Raw genomic sequence first — 22492 nt, 5'->3', positions numbered from 1 at the left:
CTAATGAATGGATCCTTATTTCGGACAAGGTCGAAAAACATCCCAGGCCTGAGATAAGTGAGACTCCCTTTCCTGTGACCTACGTATGAACAGGTATCACCTGTGAGTGGTCGGTCATTATGTCAGTAAGTATGGCTTGCCCAGACTCAGCTTATGATTGGTTTTAACCCCTTGCTACTCATGTCCCTCCCCACTCTGAAAATGTATAATTGTGTGAACTTTGACTGTGTAAATTGCCTGTTCTATGAGATTGACCAGACTCTGTCAAGAGTTGAAATCAATTCTATCGATAGGGTCAGCTGCAGCTAATAAATTGTGTTAAAACTTTCAAGTGTATTCGCTTTCAGTTTTTGCTGAACCAGACTAAGAGTAACGAATCCGGTATCGTCACCCTGACTTCCCTCAGTAATCTCGGAGGCGAGCCATCTGGACCGAAAGACTTTTTTACTTTGAGCACTGCCAATCTTTTAAGTACCTCCTCTTTACCTATTTTTATCGTCACCAATATCACTACTACCTCCTCCTTAACTGTTACAATGGCAGAATCCTCTTCTCTGGTGAAGACGGATGTAAAGTATTCATTTAGTGCCTCAGCCATGCCCTCTGCCTCCACAAGAAGATCTCCTTTTTTGTCCCAAATCGACCCCACCCTTCCTCTGACTCCCCCTTTACTATTTATATGTTTATAAAAGACTTTTGGATTCCCTTTTATGTTAACCACCAATCTATTCTCATAATCTCTCTTTGCACCTCTTATTCCCTTTTTTAGATCTCCTCTGTACTTTCTTTGTTCAGCCTGGTTCACTACTGTATTATGAACCTTAAATTTGTCATAAGCCTCCTCTTTCTGTTTCATTTTAATCTCTATCTCTTTAGTCATCCAGGGAGCTCTAGCTTTGGATGCCCTTCCTTTCTCTCCCGTGGGGATCTGTCTGCTCTGTACCCGAACCAACTCCTCCTTCAAGGCCTCCCATTATTCAATTACTGTTTTGTTGCCAATTTTTGATTCCAATCCACCTGGACAAGATCCCTTTTTAACTCACTGGAATTAGCCCTCCTCCAGTTAAGTATTTTCACATTTGTTTGTTCCTTTTCCTTTTCCGTAACTATTCTAAACCTAATGAGATTATGATCACTGCTGCCCCATTGAAACATGCTCCACCTGCCCCACTTCATTCTCCACACCGAGCCCACTGCTGTACTTACACTCACTCTCTCACATTCACCCTCTCACATTCACCCTCTCACATTCACTCTCTCACATTCACTCTCTCACATTCACTCTCTCACGCTCTCTCACCCTTTCACTCATGGTTTAGGACCACTGAAAGATGATGCGATGGGTTTGGATTTCAGCACCGGGAGGAGGGAGAGTGTGTGGGACGGGTATTTATAGCTTTGGGGGAACAAGAGAGGAAAGAATATTCCATAGCAACTGGATTAGCCTGTTCTGAATTTCCATCCTGTACTTTCAGTGATGACTTTTGTAAATTCATTTTACAGGGTATTGGAAGGGGAGGATGTGCAGACGGGAAACTCAAACCAAAGACCACGTCAAGATCTGACAGAGTCACTCGATTCATCAGGACCTGAATATCATCGGTCTTTGAATGTGGAAGGAGAAATGTTCATCTGTTCTATCTGTGGGAGAAGATTTCAAACATCAGTGTGAAAGGAAAAGCACCGAGACACACACACCCGAGTGAGAGTGTTCCAGTGCACTGACTGTGGAAAGAGCTTTCACCAGTTACACAGCCTGAAAAAACACCGCACCATTCAGAGCGGGGAGAAACCGTACACGTGTTCTGTGTGTGGACGAGGCTTCAACTGATCATCCAACCTGGAGAAACACAAGGACACCCCCACCACGTAGAAACCATGGAAATGTGGGGACTGTGGGAAGGGATTCAATTACCCGTCAGAGCTGGAAACTCATTGACGCAGTCACACTGGGGAGAGGCAGTTCATCTGCTCCGTGTGTGGGAAGGGATTCACTCTGACATACAGCCTCCTGATACACCAGCGCACTCAAACTGGGGAGAGGCGGTTCTCCTGCTCCATGTGTGAGAAGAGATTCACTCGGTCATCCAACCTGCTGAGACACCAGCGAGTTCATTCCGATAATAGACCTTTCAAATGTTCTGACTGTGAGAAGAGGTTTAAAAGCAAATGTAATCTGCTGAAACACCAACGCACTCACACTGGGGAGAGGCCGTTCATCTGCTCCATGTGTGGGAAGGGATTCATTATTTCATCTGAACTGCTAATGCACCAGCTAGTTCACTCTGGGGAGAGACCTTTGAAATGTTCTGACTGTGAGAAGAGCTTTAAAAGCAGAAACGAACTGTGGAGACACCAACGCACTCACACTGGGGAGAGACTGTTCACCTGTTCCGTGTGTAAGTAGAGATTCACTCGGTCATCCCACCTTCTGTCACACCAGCGAGTTCACTCTGGAGAGAGACCTTTTAAATGTTCTGACAGTGAGAAGGGCTTTAAAAGCACAAATGATCTGCTGAAACAGCAACGCACTCACACTGGGGAGAGACTGTTCACCTGCTCCGTGTGTGGGAAGGGATTCACTCATTCATCCCACCTTGTCAGACATCAACTTGTTCACACTGGGGAGAGACCTTTTAACTCAGTGACTGTGAGAAGAGCTTTAAAAGCAGAAACGAACTATGGAGACACCAGCGCACTCACACTGGGGAGAGACCGTTCACCTGCTCCGTGTGTAAGAAGAGATTCACTCGGTCATCCCACCTTCTGTCACACCAGCGAGTTCACTCTGATGAGAGACCCATTAAATGTTCTGACTGTGAGAAGAGCTTTAAAAGTGGAAACGAATTGCTGAGAGACCAACGCACTCACACTTCAGAGAGCACGTTCACCTGCTCCATGTGTAAGAAGAGATTTACTCAGTCATCCCACCTTCTGTCACACCAGCGAGTTCACACTGGGGAGAGACCTTTAAATGTTTTGACTGTGAGAGGGCTTTCAAAGCACAAATGATCTGCTGAAACACCAACGCACTCACACTGGGGAGAGACTGTTCACCTGCTCCCTGTGTGTGAAGGGATTCACTTTTTCATCCCACCTTGTGAGACGGGTTGCACCCAAGCAGAACCGGGACCAATATCCTCGTGGGGGCTTTTGCTAGTTCTGTTGGTGACGGTTTAAGCTATATCGCAGAGGAATGGGTAGCAAAGGGCAGGTAAAGATAGGACAAATTCAGACCAGGAAACGGGAAGTAGAAAAGCAGTTAGTTTCGTAGTTAGCGACTCAGAAAGGCAAAAGCAGCAAAGGTTAAATAGTGTTCAGCACAGGAATTTGACGGGGTTAAATGGCATATACTTCAATGCAAGGAGTATTACAAACAAAGCAGATGGGGTGACATCAATAGTGTACAAAATTATGAGGGGCCGAGATAAAGTAGACAGGAAGTACCTGTTTCCCCTAGCGGAGAGTTCAAGAACTGGAGGACATAGATTTAAACTGATTGGCCGAAGGATTATCGGGGACATGAGGAAAAACTTTTTACCCAGAGGGTGGTGGGTGTATGGAATTCAGTGCCCGAATTGGTGGGAGAGGCAGGGACCCTCAACTCATTTAAAAGTACCTGGACCTGCACCTAAAGTGCTGTAAGCTGCAGGTCTACGGACTGGGTGCTGGAAGGTGGGATTAGAATGGGCACCTCATTGTTCTTCGAGCCGGCGCGGACACGATGGGCCGAATGGCCCTCTTCTGTGCTGTATTTATTCTATGTTTCTATGGTTCTATGAGCTGAGGGCACAGATAGACACATGGCGGCATGATATCATTGCTTTAATGGAAACCTGGGTAAAAGAGGGGGATAATTGGCAGCTCAATATTGGATTGTTTCGCAGGCTATTGAGTTTTCAGGCAGGATAGAGTGGGTGATAAAATGGATGGTGGTAGCATTATTGGTTAAAGAGTCAATTACAGTTGTGAGGAGGGGTGATATGCTAAATGGATCATCAATTGAGGCCATATGGGTTGATTTAAGAAATAAAAAAGGGGCTATCACACTACTAGGCGTGTACTATCGACCCCCGAATAGCAAAAGAGAGATAGAAGAACAAATATGTCGGCAAATTTCTGAGTGCAAAAACAAGAGGGCAATAATAGTCGGGGACTTCAACTATCCTAACATCAACTGGGATTCAAACAGCGTGAGGGGCACAGAGGGCGCAAAATTCTTGATCGGTGTCCAGGAGAACTTTTTTAGCCAGTACGTGACAAGCCCAACAAGAGGGGATGCAATTCTTGATTTAGTCTAGATGGGAAATGAAGATGGACAAGTGGGTGAAGTGACAGTGGGTGACTATATTGGGGATAGTGACCATAATTCAGGTAGTTTTAGCATTATTATGGAAAAGGACAAAGTTAAATCAGGAGTAAACGTTTTAAATTTGGGGAAGGCAAATTTTACAGCTCGAAGAGGTGATTTGGCAGAAGTGGACTGGACACAACTACTTGAGGAGAAATCAGTGGCAAGCCAGTGGGAGGCACTAAAAAGTGAAATTCTATGGGTGCAATGCAGACACGTCCCCTCAAAGAAAAGGGTGACACTGCCAAATTTAGAGCCCCCTGGTTGTCTAGAAGTATACAGGGCAAGATAAAGCAGAAAAAGAAAGCATATGACTGTCACAGAAAACAAAATACGACAGAAAGCCTAGGGGAGTATGGAAAGTACAGGGATGACGTAAAAAAGGAAATAAGGAAAGCAAAGGGAGGGCATGAAAAAATATTAGCTGGTAAGATTAAAGAAAACCCAAACATGTTTTATCAGTACATTAAGAACAAGAGGATAGCGAAGGAAAAGGTGGGACCTATCAGGGATGATAAGGGTAACTTGTGTGTAGAAGCAGAGGATGTGGGTAGGGATTTAAATGAATATTTTGTCTCCGTATTCACAAAGGAACAGGATGATCTGGACGTAGTAGTTGAAGAGGAGAGTTGTGAAATATTGGATAAGGTAAACATAACGAGAGAGGAAGTACTAGAGGGACTGGAATCCTTGAAAGTTGATAAGTCACCAGGGCCGGATGGATTGTTTCCTCGGCTATTGAAGGAAGCCAGGGAGGAAATAGCGGATGCTCTGAGGATCACTTTCCAATCCTCACTAGATACAGGGGAGGTACCGGAGGACTGGAAGACTGCAAACGTAGTACCATGGTTTAAAAAGGATACGAGGGAAAGGCTGAACAATTATTGGCCGGTCAGTCTTACCTCGGTGGTGGGCAAACTATTCGAATCAATACTGAGAGATGGGATAAACTGTCACTTGGAAAGGCATGGTTTAATCAGGGATAGTCAGCATGGATTTGTTCAGGGAAGGTTATGCCTTACAAATCTGATTGAATTCTTTGAGGAAGTGACAAGGAGGATTGATGAGGGTCGTGCTGTTGGATGTTGTCTACATGGATTGTAGTAAGGCATTTGACAAGGTCCCACGTGGCAGACTGGTCAGAAAGGTAAAAGCCCATTGGATACAGGGAAATGTGGTGAATTCGATCCAAAATTGGCTCAGTAACAGGAAACAAAGCTTATAATTCGATGGATGTCTTTGCGAATGGAAGTCCATTTCCAGTGGTGTGCCGCAGGGCACAGTGTTGGGTCCCTTGCTGTTTGTGGTATACATTAATGATTTGGACTTGAATGTAGGGGGCATGATTAGCAAATTGCAGACGACACACAAATTGACCGTGTAGCTGATAGTGAAGAGGATAGCTGCAGACTCCAAGAAGATATGAATGGGTTAGTGGAATGGGCGGAAAAGTGGCAAATGCAGTTCAACCTGGAGAAGTGTGAGATAATGCACTTAGGGAGGGCAAACGGTAAAAGGGAATACGCAGTAAACGGGAATATATTGAGAGGGGGAGAGGAAGTGAGATACCATGGAGTGCATGTGCACAGGTCCCTGAATGCGGCAGTACAGGTAGATAAGGTTGTGAAGAAGGCATATGGAATGCTCTCCGTTATCAGCCAAGGTATAGAATACATAAGCAGGGATGTAATGATGGAATTGTATAAAATGCTGGTAAGGCCACAGCTGGAATATTGTGAGAAGTTCTGGTCACCACATTACAGGAAGGATGTAATTGCTCTGGAGAGAGTGCAGGGAAGATTTAGAAGAATGTTGCCAGGGTTTGTAAATTGCAGCTATGAGGAGAGATTGGATAGGCTGGGGTTGTTTTTCTTGGAGCAAAGGAGGCTGAGGGGAGACTTGATTGAGTTTTACAAAATGATGAGGGGACTGGATTGAGTAGACAGGAAGTATCTGTTTCCCCTAGTGGAGAGGTCAAGAACTAGAGGACATAGATTTAAGATGATTGGCAGAAGGATTAGAGGGGACATGAGGAAAAACTTTTTTACCCAGAGGGTGGTGGGTGTTTGGAATTCCCTGCCTGAATTGGTGGTAGAGGCAGGGACCCTCAACTCTTTTAAAAAGTACCTGTACCTGCACCTAAAGTGCTGTAAGCTGCAGGGCTATGGACCAGGTGCTGGAAGGTGGGATTAGAATGGGCAACTGGTTGTTCTTCGAGCCGACGCGGACACGATGGGCCGAATGGCCCCCTTCTGTGCTGCATCTTTTCCATGGTTCTCTGGTTACCCTATATCCAGTAATACCAGGTTTTGGCTGTTGTCAGGAATAGTCCCTTCGTGGTCGTCAATTGTAGGATTTAAACCATATTTTCAGGATTATAATCTAATCCAATCTAAGGACTGGTTCCGGACAACAGCAAGATCACCACTGGTACTGGTATTGTGGTTGAAGGCAAAACAGATTTATTAAGCACATCACAATTAGTACAAAAAAGGTGATACTTAAAAAAGAGAAAAAGTCACAGTCTGTTCCTTGAAACCTCGGAAGTATCCCTCCAAGTGACTACGGTGCGGTCTCTCTCTCTCTCTCTCTCTCTCTCGCTGTGATCTGTTGACTGAAGAGTTCTCTTCTTCCTTGCCAGAATCTTGTGCGCCTTCCTCAGATTTTGAGGTCTCTTCTTATCCCCTTTTTCAGTCTATGTGGAAGTTCACTATCACATCCACATCTCTCAGCCTCACCATTATTCATGTCTCTCAACCTTCAGAAGTTACATTCCAAGCATAACTCCTGGTACCATCCGTGCCTTGTTACAGACTTAACAGAACCTTATCTTAGAGTTTACATTGCCAGCCTTCACAGAACCATTTGTATAAACAGACTTCTATTCACTCGCTTGTGGAGGCTCGAGATAGAGAGGCCTAAGCCTGTGTGACACCTTGATTTAATTAACCTTCAGTCCCAGTTATCTACGTCTTTTAGACATTATGCTATTCCAGCACATCCTCCCTTAGTGCCTCTGATTTCCCCACAGTCTGTTACTTCCCACTTTAATGTTGTCAGCATCCTATTAGTTTTAACTGCAAACTTGACTATAATAACCATCATGCATCCTTCTCGGCCCACCAGCACTTTCTGATTGAATACACGTTACATGGTTCATAATATATTAATACACAGTACAGTTTACATTTATAGACACATTGATTCATAGTACATTTCATTGTACTTCTACTATTGATTGTAATTATACTAAATTATATCTGTTAATGGGTTAATCATTACACATTGTTCTTGCTCTTCCTGACTCAAAAACACCATTGTACAGGACCCTTCTGTTCCGTTCCTAGGAGCCCTGAACCATAAAAGGGAGCGGCTGGGACCCATTTCTTACACGCCTCAAGATTAACACGCACGGCAACTTTGCTGTCAGGAAAGAGAGACAAGAAAGACCAAAGTGCCGTTTGCCCCTCTCAGTGTGGCCCTGAAGGACTGTGTCCAGGCTGAAGTTCTGTTCCCACCGGACGATCCTCCCCCCAGATTGTCCTTTCTGAGCTCCAGTCAGGTGATGCTAAACACGCAGGTGTTGAAGACCAAAATCGACAAGAAGGTGTTTGAAACTAAGCTGATTTATTTAACATGTATCCAGAAAATTAAACTCCAGCCCACTTATAGGGGTTATTAACATCAGCAGAAACAAACCCCAACTGTCAGAATGAACATGGTTCAGTCCTGGAAGGGATTAACAGCAGAATCCAACCCCTGCAGTCATATGTGAACTCGCTGGTGTCTCAGCACGTGTGATGACTGAGTGAATCCCTTCCCACACACAGAGCAGGTGAACAGTCTCTCCCCAGTGTGAGTGTGTTGGTGTTTCAGCAGATCATTTGTGCTTTTAAAGCCCTTCTCACAGTCAGAACATTTAAAAAGTCTCTCCCCAGGGTGAGTACGTTGGTGTGTCAGCAGATTCCTTTTGCTTTTAAACCTCATCTCACAGTCAGAACATTTAAAAGGTCTCTCATCAGTGTGAACTCGCTGGTGTCTCAGCAGGTGGGATGACCGAGTAAATCTCTTCTTACACACGGAGCAGGAGAATGGCCTCTCCCCAGTGTGAGTGTGTTTGTGCGTCAGCAGATTAATTTTGCTTTTAAACCTCTTCTCACAGACGGAACATTTAAAAGGTCTCTCATCTGAGTGAAGTCGCTGGTGTATCAGCAGGTTGGATGACTGAGTGAATCTCTTCCCACACACAGAGCAGGAGAACGGCCTCTCCTCAGTGTGAACTCGCTGGTGTATCAGCAGGGTGGAGGACTGAGTGAATCTCTTCCCACACACAGAGCAGGAGAATGGCCTCTCCTCAGTGTGAACTCGCTGGTGTGCCATCAGGTGGGATGATCGAGTAAATCTTTTCTTATACAAGGAACAGGAGAACGGCCTCTCCCCAGTGTGAGCGCTTTGATGTCTCAGCAGATTAATTTTGCTTTTAAAGCTCCTCTCACAGTCAGAACATTTAAAAGGTCTCTCATCAGTGTGAACTCGCTGGTGTCTCAGCAGGTTGGATGACTGAGTGAATCTCTTCTTACACATGGAGCAGGTGAATGGCCTCTCCCCAGTGTGACTGTGTCGATGAGTTTCCAGCTCTGACGGGTAATTGAATCCCTTCCCACAGTCCCCACATTTCCACGGTTTCTCCGTGGTGAGGGTGTCCTTGTATCTCTCCAGGTTGGACAATCAGTTGAAGCCTCGTCCACACACACAACACGTGTACGGTTTCTCCCCGCTGTGAATGGTGCGGTGATTTTTCAGGCTGTGTAACTGGCAAAAGCTCTTTCCACAGTCAGTGCACTGGAACACTCTCACTCGGTGCTTTTCCGCTGACACTGTTGTTTGAAATCTTCTCCCACAGACAGAACAGAGGCCGATGATATTCAGATCCTGATGAATCGAGTGACTGTCAGATTTGACGTGATCTTTGGTTTGAGTTTCCCTCCGCAATTCCTCCCCGTCTCATACCCTGTAAAAGGAGGTTATAAAAGTTATCACTGTAAATAGAGGATGCAAATTCAGAACAGACAATTCTAGTTTCTATGGAACATTCTTTCCTCTCTTGTTCCTCTAAAGATCCCCGTCCCACACACTGTCCCTCCTCCCTGTGCTGAAATCCAAACCCATCGCATCACCATTCGGTGTCCCAAAACCATGAGCAAAAGGGTGAGAGAGCGTGACAGAGTGAATGTGACAGAGGGTGAGAGTGAATGTGAGAGAGTGAGCGTGAGAGAGTGAATGTGAGAGAGTGAGTATGAGAGAGTGAATGTGAATGTGAGAGAGTGAATGTGAGAGAGTGAGTATGAGAGAGTGAATGTGAGTACAGCAGTGGGCTGGGTGTGGAGAATGAAGTGGGGCAGGTGGAGCATGTTTCAGTGGGGCAGCAGTGATCATAATCTAATTAGGGTTAGAATAGTTCGGAAAAGGACAAGGAGCAAACAAATGTGAAAATACTTGAATGAAGGAGGGATAATTTCAGTGAGTTAAAAAGGGATCTTGTCCAGGTGGATTGGGATCAAAATTTGGCAGGCAGAACAGTAATTGAATAATGGGAGGCCTTCAAGGAGGAGTTGCTTTGGGTAGAGAGTAGGCAGATTCCCACGAGGAGGAATGGAACGGCCTCCAAAGCTCGAGATCCCTGGATGACGAAAGATGCAGAGATCACCATTTCTCCTTCATTTAAAGACGCTCCCTGACCGAGCACCATTGCTCCTTCATTTAAAGACGCTCCCTGACTGATCACCGTTGCTCCTTCATTTACAGACGCTCCCTGACCGATCACCATTTCTCCTTCATTGACAGACGCTCCCTGACCGATCACCATTTCTCCTTCATTGACAGACGCTCCCTGAGAATTCCCAGTTTACACCGCGCATGCGCGGGTCCGCGGCCTTTTGTTGAGAGTTGGTCCGGAGCGAAACGGGAGAAACCGGAAACCGGCGGGTGGTGAGGGGGGGATAATGTTCACTGTTTTATATTCGGGTCTGGGGCCGCACTCGGGGTTTGTGAAGCCTGAGCCTGGGCCTGAGCCCGGACCCGGGCCCCGGGGTTTATTGATCCTCTTGCTCCGATCCTCTCAACTGCACCGAACGCGCTCCTCCCGCAGCCTCGACTGACCGCGCATGCTCAGGACACACTGCCCGATAATGAGTCACTACTGCGCCTGCCCACTGTGCTCCACTGATTCAGATAGGGCACAATCTATATAGCGCAGCATGCTGGGAGATGCAGCCTCCATTGATGATCTTAATATCTGGCCGAAAAGGAAATCGATTGGAAGCAGGGAGAGCGCGTTTGGACCAAGGATTAGAAAATAAACTGAAACCCCAGCCCTTGGTGCCATTTTAACCGGCACAAACACACAGCGTTGACGCGCCCACCCACCCCCCACTTTGGTGAACTCCATAAAATATTTTTTTCGGTAACTTTTATTAAATTTGTTTTATTAAATATTGCAACTGACGGGTTCAATTAAGGTTTATTTTCCAACTGCACCTCAGTTTGCCAGTCTCACCATTAACCCCGCCCTGTTGATTAAGGAGAGTTCCGCACCAATAGGAGGAGCGTAAATTTATAGGAATTTCCAATAACTAGTGGGGTGCCGCAGGGATCAGTGCTGGGGCCTCAACTATTTCCAATATATATCAATGACTTGGATGAAGGAACAAAGTGTCTTGTGGCCAAATTTGCTGATGACACAAAGATAGGTGGAAAAGCAAGTTGCGATGAGGACACAAAGTGTCTGCGAAGGGATGCTGACAGGTTAAGCGAATGGGCAAAAATTTGGCAGATGGAATATAATGTGGGAAAATGTGAATTCATCCACTTTGGGAGGAAGAAATAAAAAGCAAAATATTATTTGAATGGAGAAATATTCCAAAATGCTTAGTGGCAGAAGGCAGAGGGTGATGGTCGAAGGTTGTTTTTGTGACTGGAAGCCTGTGGCCAGTGGGGTACCACAGGGATCGGTGCTGGGACCCTTGCTGTTTGTGGTCTACATTAACGACTTGGATATGAATGTAAAAGGTATGATCAGTAAGTTCGCTGATGATACAAAAATTGGTAGGGTGGTAAATAGCGAGGAGGATAGCCTCAGTCTGCAGGACGATATAGATGGGATGGTCAGATGGGCGGAACAGTGGCAAATGGAATTTAACCCGGAAAAGTGCGAGGTGGAGCACTTTGGAGGGACTGACAAGGCAAGGGAATGCATTCGGGTCTGGGGCCGCACTCGGGGTTTGTAAAGCCTGAGCCTGGGCCTGAGCCCGACCCGGGCCCCGGGGTTTATTGAGCCTCTTGCTCCGATCCTCTTACCTGCTCCGAACACGCTCCTCCCGTGAATGGGAGGACCCTAGGTCAGACCGAGGGTCAGAGGGATCTTGGTGTGCAAGTTCACAGATCCCTGAAGGCGGCGGAACAGTTAGATAAGGTGGTAAAGAAGGCATATGGGATACTTGCCTTTATTAGCTGAGGCATAGAATATAAGAGCAAGGAGGTTATGATGGAGCTGTATAAAACACTGGTTAGGCCACAGCTGGAGTACTGTGTGCAGTTCTGGTCGCCACACTACAGGAAGGATGTGATCGCTTTGGAGAGGGTGCAGAGGAGATTCACCAGGATGTTACCAGGGCTGGAGCGCTTCAGCTATGAAGAGAGACTGGGAAGATTGGGTTTGTTTTCCTTGGAGCAGAGGAGGCTGAGGGGGGACATGATTGAGGTGTACAAAATTATGAGGGGCACAGATAGGATGGATACGAAGGAGCTTTTTCCCTTCGTTGAGGGTTCTATAACAAGGGGGCATAGATTCAAGGTAAAAGGTGGGAGGTTTAGAGGGGATTTGAGAAAGAACTTTTTCACCCAGAGGGTGGTTGGAGTCTGGAACTCACTGCCTGAAAGGGTTGTGGAGGCAGGAACCCTCACAACATTCAAGAAGCATTTGGATGAGCACTTGAAATGCCATAGCATACAAGGCTACGGACCAAATGCTGGAATATGGGATTAGATTAGACAGGGCTTGATGGCCGGCGCGGACACGATGGGCCGAAGGTCCTCTATCCGTGCTGTATAATTCTATGACTCTATGACTCTATGTTCTGGCGGTCCTCTTGCATGAAACACAAAAAGTCAACAAAAAGGTGCAGCAGGTAATCCGGAAGGCAAACAGAATATTGGCGTTTATTTCTAGGGGGATGGAGTATGAAAGCAGGGAAGTCATGCTACAACTGTACAAGGTGCTGCTGAGACCACATCTGGAGTACTGCGTACAGTTCTGGTGCCCTTATTTAAGGAAGGACATACTTGCATTGGAGGCAGTTCAGAGAAGGTTCACTCGGTTGATTCCGGGTATGGAAGGGTTGTCTTATGAGGAAAGATTGAACAGGCTGGGTCTATACTCATTGGAGTTTCGAAGAAGGAGAGGAGATCTTATTGAAAGATACAAGATTCTGATGGGACTCGATAGAGTAGATGCTGAGAGGATGTTACCCCGCATGAGGGAATCTAAAACTAGGGGACATAGTCTCAGAATAAAGGGTCGCTCGTTTAAGATGGAATTGAGGAGAAATTTCTTCTCCCAGAGGGCCGTGAATCTTTGGAATTCTTTACCCAAAAAACTATGGAGGCTGAGTCATTGACAAATTTTTGATCAGCAAGGGAGTTAAAGGATATGGGGAACTGGCGGAAAAGTGGAGTTGAGGTAAAAATCAGATCAGCCATGATCTCATTAAATGGCTGAGCAAGCTCAAGGGGCCGAATGACCTCTTCCTGCTTCTATCTCTATGGTCTTATGGTCTTATGATAAATTGACTGGAGGGATGAGCGGACAGTTGGTCCTCCAACCAATGTTTGAGTGGCTGGTGTTGCGGCACTGAATGGGCGGGTCTAAGCCCAGATATCCCTCATCGTCTGAAGCATCATTTTTAAAAGTTAATTTATCTTAAGCTCCAGGAGAAAACTCGACCTTTCTGTTGTGGCTTGAAACAGATGAAACCAGATGAGGTGGAGCAAACATTTCAACATTTGTTAGAAAAACACATTAATTAAGAACAGCCAGCATGGATTATTTGAGATAACTCAAGTCCATTGATAAAGGGAATGTTGTGTAGATGGATTGTGAAAAGGTGCTTGGTAAGATGCCGGACAAGAGGCTTGTTGATAAAATTAATACTCACGGTATTAAAATGAATGAGCCAGGATTAATTAATAATGTCCTAGTTAAGGATCTCCTTGGAATGAGTGACCATAACATGGTTACATTCCATATCCAATTAGAGGGTGAGAAGGTTGGTTCTCAAACAAGCGTACTGAGCTTGAATAAAGGAGACTATGATGGTATGAGAGCGGAATTGATTAAAGTGGACTGGGAAAATAGTTTAAAGTGTAAGACGGTACATGAACAGTGGTGTTCATTTAAGGAGTTATTTTACAACTTTGAAAAAATATATATTCCACTGAGGAAAAAAGAAATGACGGCCATCCGTGGCTAAGTAAAGAAATTACGGATAGTATCCGAATAAAAACATGGACATTTTAGGTAGGCAAACTTAGTGGGAGGATAGTAGATTGGGAAGTCTTCAAAAGACAGCAAAAAGTAACTAAAGGATTGATTAAGAAAGGGAAGATAGATTATGAAAATGAATTAGCAAAAAATATAAAAACAGATAGCAAGAGTTTCTACAGTTATATAAAAAGAAAAAGGGTGGCTAAGGCAAACGTAGGTCCTTTAGAGGATGAGACCGGGAAATTAATGGTGGGAAACATGGAGATGGCAAAAATGCTGAACAAATATTTTGTTTCAGTCTTTACGGTAGAGGACACTAAGAATATCCCAACACTGGACAAACAGGGGACTCTCGGGGGGGAGGAGCTAAATACGATTAAAATCACTCAAGAGATGGTACTCAGTAAAATAATGGGACTCAAGGCGGATAAATCCCCTGGACCTGATGGCTTCCATCCTATGGTCTTGAGGGAATTGGCAGTAGGGATTGTGGATGCTTTGGTAATAATTTTCCAAAATTCTCTGGACTCAGCAAAGGTCCCGGCAGATTGGAAAACTGCTAATGTAACACCCTTATTTAAAAAGGGTAGTAGGCAGAAGGCTGGAAATTATAGACCAGTTAGCCTAACATCTGTGGTGGGTAAAATTTTGGAGTTTATTATTAAGGAGACAGTAGCGGAACATTTGGATAAACATAATTTAATAGTACAAAGTCAGCATGGCTGACAAATTTGCTTGAGTTCTTTGAGGGCATAACGTACAGGGCGGATAAAGGGGAACCAGTGGAAGTAGTGTATTTAGACTTCCAGAAGGCATTCGATAAGGTGCCACATAAAAGATTATTGCTCAAGATAAAGAATCACTGGATTGGGGGTAATATTCTGGCATGGGTGGAGGATTGGTTATCTAACAGGAAGCAGAGAGTTGGGATAAATGGTACATTCTCGGACTGGCAACCAGTAGCCAGTAGTGTTCCGCAGGGGTCGGTGCTGGGTCCCCAACTCTTTACAATCTATATTAACGATTTGGAGGAGGGGACCGAGTGAGACATATCAAAGTTTGCAGATATACAAAGATGGGAGGGAAAGTAGAGAGTGAGGAGGACATAAAAAACCAACAAGGGGAAATCGGGTGAGTGGGCGGAGATTTGGCAGATGCAATACAATATTGGAAAATGTGAGGTTATGCACTTTGGCAGGAAAAATCGGAGAGCAAGTTATTATCTTAATGGCGAGAAACTGGAAAGTACTGCAGTACAAAGGGATCTGGGGGTCCGAGTGCAAGAAAATCGAAAGGTTAGTATGCAGGTGCAGCAGGTGATCAAGAAGGCCAACGGAATGTTGGCTTTTATTGCTCTGGGGATAGAATATAAAAACAGGGAGGTATTGCTGCAGTTATATAAGGTATTGGTGAGACCGCACCTGGAATACTGCATACAGTTTTGGTCTCCATACTTAAGAAAAGACTTACTTGCTCTCGAGGCAGTACAAAGAAGGTTCACTCGGTTAATCCCGGGGATGAGGGGGTGGACATATGAGGAGAGGTTGAGTAGATTGGGACTCTACTCATTGGAGTTCAGAAGAATGAGAGGCGATCTTATTGAAACATATAAGATTGTGAAGGGGCTTGATCGGGTGGATGCGGTAAGGATGTTCCCAAGAATGAGTGAAACTAGAACGAGGGGGCATAATCTTAGAATAAGGGGCTGCTCTTTCAAAACTGAGATGAGGAGAAACTTCTTCACTCAGAGGGTAGTAGGTCTGTGGAATTTGCTGCCCCAGGAAGCTGTGGAAGCTCCATCATTAAATAAATTTAAAACAGAAATAGACAGTTTCCTAGAAGTAAAGGGAATTAGGGGTTACGGGGAGCTGGCAGGAAATTGCACATGAATTTAGATTTGAGGTTAGGATCAGATCAGCCATGATCTTATTGAATGGCGGAGCAGGCTCGAGGGGCCGATTGGCCTACTCCTGCTCCTATTTCTTATGTCTTATGTTAAATTGAATCCCACTGTGAAAAATGAACAATTTCAAAGCTAAGCAACGTGTGGAAGATTGGAAGGAGATTGCGAGTGGAGATAATTGGCTTGGATCAGTGATCTCTTGAGCATTAAGACATTCATTCTCTGAAAGAAGCACGGAGATGAGATTTTTTTCTCGATTTATCAGTGTAGAAAAGAAGCATGGAGTTGAGATCCTTTTGTCCATTCATCCTGCTATCTCCGAAATCCTTCGCCTCTCAATGCCCAGCATCTTTCTTTCCAACCCCCTGATCTGCAGCAAAGTCTTGGTTTCATTAATTCTCCGTGTTTGCACCAAACATCTAATTCACCTGGCAGATCTGGTCGTGTCTTCTCGTCGTAATTCATCCCATCGTGTTGACATCATGTTAGCAACTCAAGATGAGCTGTTTTATGTTGATGGAATGCATTCGAGCCTGTTTTCTAGATCAATATGTCGAGGAACCAACAATGGAACAGGTTATTTTAGATCTAGTATTGTGCAATGAGACAAGTTTGATAAGTAATCTAATCGTAAATGATCCCATGGGGAAGAATGATCATAATATGATAGAATTTCATATTGAGTTTGAGAGTGATGTCGTTAAGTCCGAAACTAGGGTCTTAAATTTAAACAAAACCAATAACTTAGTTATGAGGGGTGAGTTGGCTTAGGTAGTTTGGGAAATTAGATTAAAAATATGATGGTAGATAAGCAATGGCGAACATTTAAAGAAATAATTCATAATTCTTCAACAAAATTACATTCCCTTGAGGATTAAAAACTTCACCGGAAAAGTGGTGCAACCTTGGTTAACTGGAGAAATTAATGATAGTATTCGGTTAAAAGAGGCTTACAATGTTGCCAAAAAGAGTAGTAAGCCTGAGGAATGGGAGGGTTTTTAGAAATCAGCAAAGGATGACGAAGAAATTGTTGAAATGGGAGAAAATAGAATGAGGGTAAACCAGCAAGAAATATAAAAATGGATTGTAAGAGCTTCTACAAGTATGTATAAAGGAAGTGATTAGCGAAAGTAAACATGGGTCCCAGAAAACGGAAATGGCAGAGACGTTAAACAAGTATTTTGTATCTGTCTTCACAGTAGAAGACACAAAAATCATACCAGAATTATTGGGGAACCAAGGTTCTAATGAGAGTGAGGAACCTAAAGCAATGAAGATTAGTAATGAAAAAGTACTGGAGAAATTAATGGGACGAAAAGCTAACAAATTCATTGGACATGATAGCCAACTTCCTCGGGTTTTAAAAGAGGTGGCTGCAGAGAAAGTGGATGCATTGGATTTGCCAGTCAGAGTTCCCAGGATTCTAGAAAGGTCCCCATGGATTGGAAGGTACCACATGTAACCCCGCCGTTAAAGAAAGGAGGGAGAGAGAAAACAGTGAACTACAGCCCATTTAGCCTGACAATAGTAGTGTGGAAATTGGGAGAATCTATTACTAGGGGCGTGGTAACATGGCACTTAGAAACTCATAATATGATTAGGCACATGGAACACGGTTTTATGAAAGGGAAATCGTGTTTGACAACTCTATTAGAGCTTTTGAGGGTGTAGATAGCAGGGTAGATATGGGAACACCAGTGGATGTAGAATATTTGGATTTTCAAAAGGCATTCGACAAGGTGCCACACAAAATGTTAAACAAGATTAGGGCTCATGGGATTGTGGGTAATATATTCGCATGGATTGGGGATTTGTTGACGTACATAAAGCAGAAAGTCGCAATGAACAGGTCATTTTCGTGTTGGCAGGTTGTAACCAGTTAGGTGCTGTGAAGATCAGTGCTTGGGCCTCAGCTATTTACAATCTATATTAATGACTTAGATGAGGGAACCGAGTGTAATGTATCCAAGTTTGCTGACGATACAAAACCAGGTGGGGAAGTAAGCTGTGAGGAGGACGCAAAGAGGATGCAAAGTGATGTAGACAGGTTAAGTGAGTGGGCTAGAAGGTGGCAAATGAAGTATAAAGTGTGGAAATGTGAGGTTATTCACTTTGGTAGGAAGATTAGAAAAGCACAATATCTTTTAAAAGGTGATAGACTACGAAATGTTCATAGTCAGAGAGATTTGTGTGTCCTTGTACACGGATTGCAGAAGGTTAACATGCAGGTGCAGCAAGCAATTAGGAAAGCAAATGGTATGTTGGCCTTTATTGCGAGGTGGTTGAAGAACAATGATAAGGAATTCTTGCTCTAATTTTTAGGGCTTTGGTGAGACCGCATCTGGAGTACTGTGCACAGTTTTGATCTCCTTACCTGCGGAACGATATACTTGCCTTAGAGTGGCTGTAACAAAGGTTCACTCGATTGATTCCTGGGATACGAGGGTTGTCCTGTGAGGAGAGATTGAGTAGAATGAGCCTATATTCTCTGGAGTTTACAATAATGAGGTGATCTCATTGAAACATATAAAATTCTTAGAGGGTAGATGCTGGGACGCTGTTTCCCCTAGCTGGAGAGTCTAGAACTAATGGTTATAATCTCAACATAAGGGGCCGGCCATATAGAACAGTGTTGAGGAATAATTTCTTCACTGAGAGGGTTGTGAACCATTGGAATTCTCTGCCCCAGAAAGCTGTGGATGCTGAGCCATTGAATAGATTCAAAACTGAGATTGGTAGATTTTTGGACACCAAGGAACTCAAGGGAGATGGAGCGAGGTCGGAAAAATGGAGTTGAGATCGAAGATCAGCGATGACGTTGTCAAATGTCGGAGCAGGCCACTGCATGGCCAACTCTTGCTCCTTTCGCTTCTGTTGGTCCGCTGGAAAAGCAGAAGTTGCCAGCTGTTTTAAAATTTTGAGCCTGAACAGGGACTTGAACCCTGGACCCTCAGATCACTACCTGTTTTAAAAGTCTGATGCTCTACCGACTGAGCTATTCAGGCTCGCTGTTGGATTGATTTCCATCATACAGATTCATGGTAGGACTCTGAATTATACCTGTCGATTTCGAATTTGGGGGAGTATCACTTTTATACAAATTCCAGCATCGTGTTGAGGAGAATCCTTGTTTCTGTTGAACATGATGTATGAAACATGGACAGCGAACTCGTGATTTTGCAACTCTTCTTGTTTGTACAAAATGTCTTGTCATTCGTTAGCAGCAATTAAAAACAACACTTTACCCAATGGCTCAAAAGCTAAACTTGTTCCACAGGGAGCTGGAAAATGCCTCTCGACCTTTCAGCCGATCAACAATTGAAAGCTGAATAATTTCACCCGTTACACCGTGACACCAGGCAGCAGATTTGCCTCCCGAATTTTCCCGACACGACACTTCAAACCGATGAAAACCTGCTTCACGGAAAGAAGAATTGTGTTTTTGGTTCTTTCGATTTAAAGATGTCGTGCCGGCCGCTTTACCATTTCAGTTGTCGCCAATTGCCCCCTCTCCCTCCATTTAACAAATAAACTCTCACCTGCCATTGCAAGACGGTCGGCCAGAGGAGCCTCAGTGCCCACATGGGGACATGAAGAAGTCGATGCGTTATGGAACCGGTTGTACCTTGAACTCTGGTCAAAATGTTTGAAAGGTTCAATTATTGACATGGCGCTGGAGCTCACAATCTCTGCATTTCTCGAGGGTATAATTATTGTAGAAATAACGCGCTCTGACCGATTGCGCCACTGGAGCCGCGCACGGTCTGTGTCACCAGAACTCGCATCAAACAGCTTCATCCTCGGTCTCTCAATTATCGCTTCGTGATCTTTCCCACACAGAAGCCTCCAACCAAGAGGCGATTCGTTTCACATCCGCAGCGACATTTAAAAGCCGTGGCATCTGAAACAAAACCCCAGACGATAAGAAGTTTTAATTATATTATTATTATTAACTTAAGGACAATTATTTTCATGCTACTTTGAGGATTTGGGGAAATTGGAGCTGAAACTAAGGAACTCACCCTGGGCTGTCGTTGATTGAAGAGATGGGCGTTATTTCATTTAAAAACCGAGGCTCGGAACTTTCTGATGGAGAAGTGTGTCAGAAGATTGTGGTTAGTGGCAGTTGCCGGGGAGATCCAGAGGAGAGGGAGAAAAGTCAAAGTCACAGCTGTGACAGCTCAAGTGCTCCGCTTATCTGTAATATTTAGAAAGTAATGTACAGTACAGGACAAACCGATTTAGTGTCGGTTATCAAAAATACGAAAAGTCCCGGGTTCAAAGGTGGATTTGTGAAGAGGGAACGGATTTAACCGCCAGACCGAAATCATTCCCCATGAATCTGAAGCGTCTTACGGAAAACGGCAGTGCGAACTGTTATGTTCGGGTCATGACTTGAAAGACCCTCCAATTACCGACAGTATCTTTGAACGAGTTGTGCAGCCAAACCGCGATTGAAGCCGCTTTGCATTCGTCAAACGTATACGTGACGATATTGAGAGTGATAAGGGACGTTGTCAATTATTTGAAATCTCACCATGTGACCCAAAGATTGACGGCAGAATCGAGTTTTTCCTTTAAGTCCTGAATTGAAGGGAAAGGCGCTACAAACAAGTCGGAGAAATGAAGAGCGGAAAATGTGGATGAAATTTGCACGAGTGAAAATCCCTGCATGTTGGAAGACTCAGTCCCCAGTGGTGGAGAGGATTGGTATTTCAAGCTGTTTCACAGCTCGCACACACACCATTGGTTCATTTAATCACCTTCAACAACTCGATGACATCATCACTTAATCTGCTACACACAAGGAAAGACAAACCTTGTCTGTGCAACCTGTCCCGCATAACTTAACTATTTTCGCCCCGGCATCATTCTGGTGAATCTGCGCTGCACCCCCTCCAAGGCCAATCTATCCTCCCTGAGGTGTGGTGCTCAGAACTGAATGCAGTACTCTAAATGTGGTCTCAGCAGAGTTTATATCACTGTAACATAGCGTACATCCCTTGGAATTCCAACTCCCTTTAAGATAAAGGCCAACATTCCATTAGCCTTTTGGGTTATTTTTTGTAAATGTCCACTGACTTTCAGTGATTTCTGCACTTGGACCCTTAAACATCTTTCCTCCTCCGACACAGTTCCTCGCTTCTCACCAGTTCGAAAATATTCTAACCTATCTTGCTTAGGTCCAAAGTTCATACTTCCCCATATTGAAAGATTGAACAGACTGGGGCTCTTTTCCATAGGAAAGAGAAGGCTGAGGGCTGAGCTGATATCGGACTTCAAGATTATGCAAGGGTTTGATAGGTCAGATGTAGAAAAGGTGTTTGAACTTTTGGTGGTGAGGATTCCAAAACTTGGGGCCATAAATAAAAGTTTGTCACTAATTAATCCAATATGGCATTCAAGAGAACCATATATACCCAGAGACTCGTTAGAATGTGTAACTCGCTACCTCAAGAAGCAGTGAAGACGAATCGCATGGATGCGTTTACGGGGAAGCTAGATAAACAAATGGAGGAGAAAGGAATAAAGGAATAAAAGGTTTTGCTCATAAGGTTAGATGAAGAGGGGTTGGAGGAGGTTCGTCTGCAGCATAAACACCGGCATTGTCGAATTGGGCCGAATTGTCCGTTTCTGAGATGTACATTCTATGTAATTCTATGTAAGCTCCATCTGCCACAGTTTTAGGAACTCACTTAACCTATCAATTTCTCTTATAACTTTATGCTCCGACCTGCACCACTCACTGTGCCACCTAACTTGGTGTCGTCGACAAACTTGGATATGCGGCTCTCATTCATTCATCTACGTCATTTATGCATATAGTAAAAAGCTGATGCCCCAGTACAGATCCCTGGGGGCACCACTAATCACATCCTGTCAATTTGAGCACAGATCCATTATCCCGACTCTCTGTCTCCTACCTCCCAACCAACTCCCTACCCATGTCAATGGGTTGTTTTAATTTCCATGTGCTCCCATTTGAGTTAACAGTCTCTTATGTGGCACCTTATCGAATGCCTCTGGAAGTAAATATACATATAACACCCAGAGACACTCCATTATCTACCACGTTATTATATCTTCAAAAAGTTCAACTAGTTTCGTTGGACTTGACTTCGTCTTTACAAATCCATGCTGGCTCTCTCTGATCAATTCCTGTGTATCCAAGTGCTCAGTCATTCTTTCCCTAGTAACAGATACTGGTAACTTCCCCACAACAGACGCCAGAATAATAGGTCTGTAATTTTCTATTTTATCTCTCCTCCCCTTCCTAAATAATGGAGTGACATTGCTAATTTTTCAATCCATGGAACAATTCCTGATTCAAGAGAGTTTTGAACGATCATGACTGAAGCATGTACAATTTCCTCACCTACTCCTTTTAATTCTTTGGGATGGTAACCATCAGGCCCTGGAGATTTGTTTATCTTTAGTCCAATTACTTTCTCCATTACCATTATTTTACTTGCACTGAATCCCCTTGATTTAATTTCAGTTTTCCTCGTGTCTCTGGGATATTATCCTCATCCTTTTCTGTGAGTATTTAGCAAGTCTGCCATTTCCTGAATTTCAATTACAATATCGCCCCCATCCGTCTTTCAAGGGCCCACATTACTCTAAGTCACCCTTCTTTCTCTTTTTACACTGTAAATGCCGTGAGAGTTATCCGTATTTTCCTTCACAAGTTTTTCTC

The 22492-nt window shown here is 44.2% G+C and overlaps 1 non-coding gene and 1 pseudogene across 1 annotated transcript; one reads left to right on the top strand and one right to left on the bottom strand.

Annotated features, from left to right (window-relative positions):
* Positions 1 to 22492, top strand: part of LOC137336083 (zinc finger protein 850-like) — a 242996-nt pseudogene that overhangs the window by 36677 nt on the left and 183827 nt on the right.
* trnak-uuu (transfer RNA lysine (anticodon UUU)) lies at positions 18716 to 18800 on the bottom strand. The gene is given in 2 exon segments: positions 18716 to 18751; positions 18764 to 18800. It is a non-coding gene; the product is annotated as a tRNA-Lys (tRNA).

Source organism: Heptranchias perlo, chromosome 20 (genome assembly GCF_035084215.1).
Source record: "Heptranchias perlo isolate sHepPer1 chromosome 20, sHepPer1.hap1, whole genome shotgun sequence".
Classification (NCBI taxonomy): domain Eukaryota; kingdom Metazoa; phylum Chordata; class Chondrichthyes; order Hexanchiformes; family Hexanchidae; genus Heptranchias; species Heptranchias perlo.
This window is presented reverse-complemented; position numbering and strand designations above follow the sequence as displayed.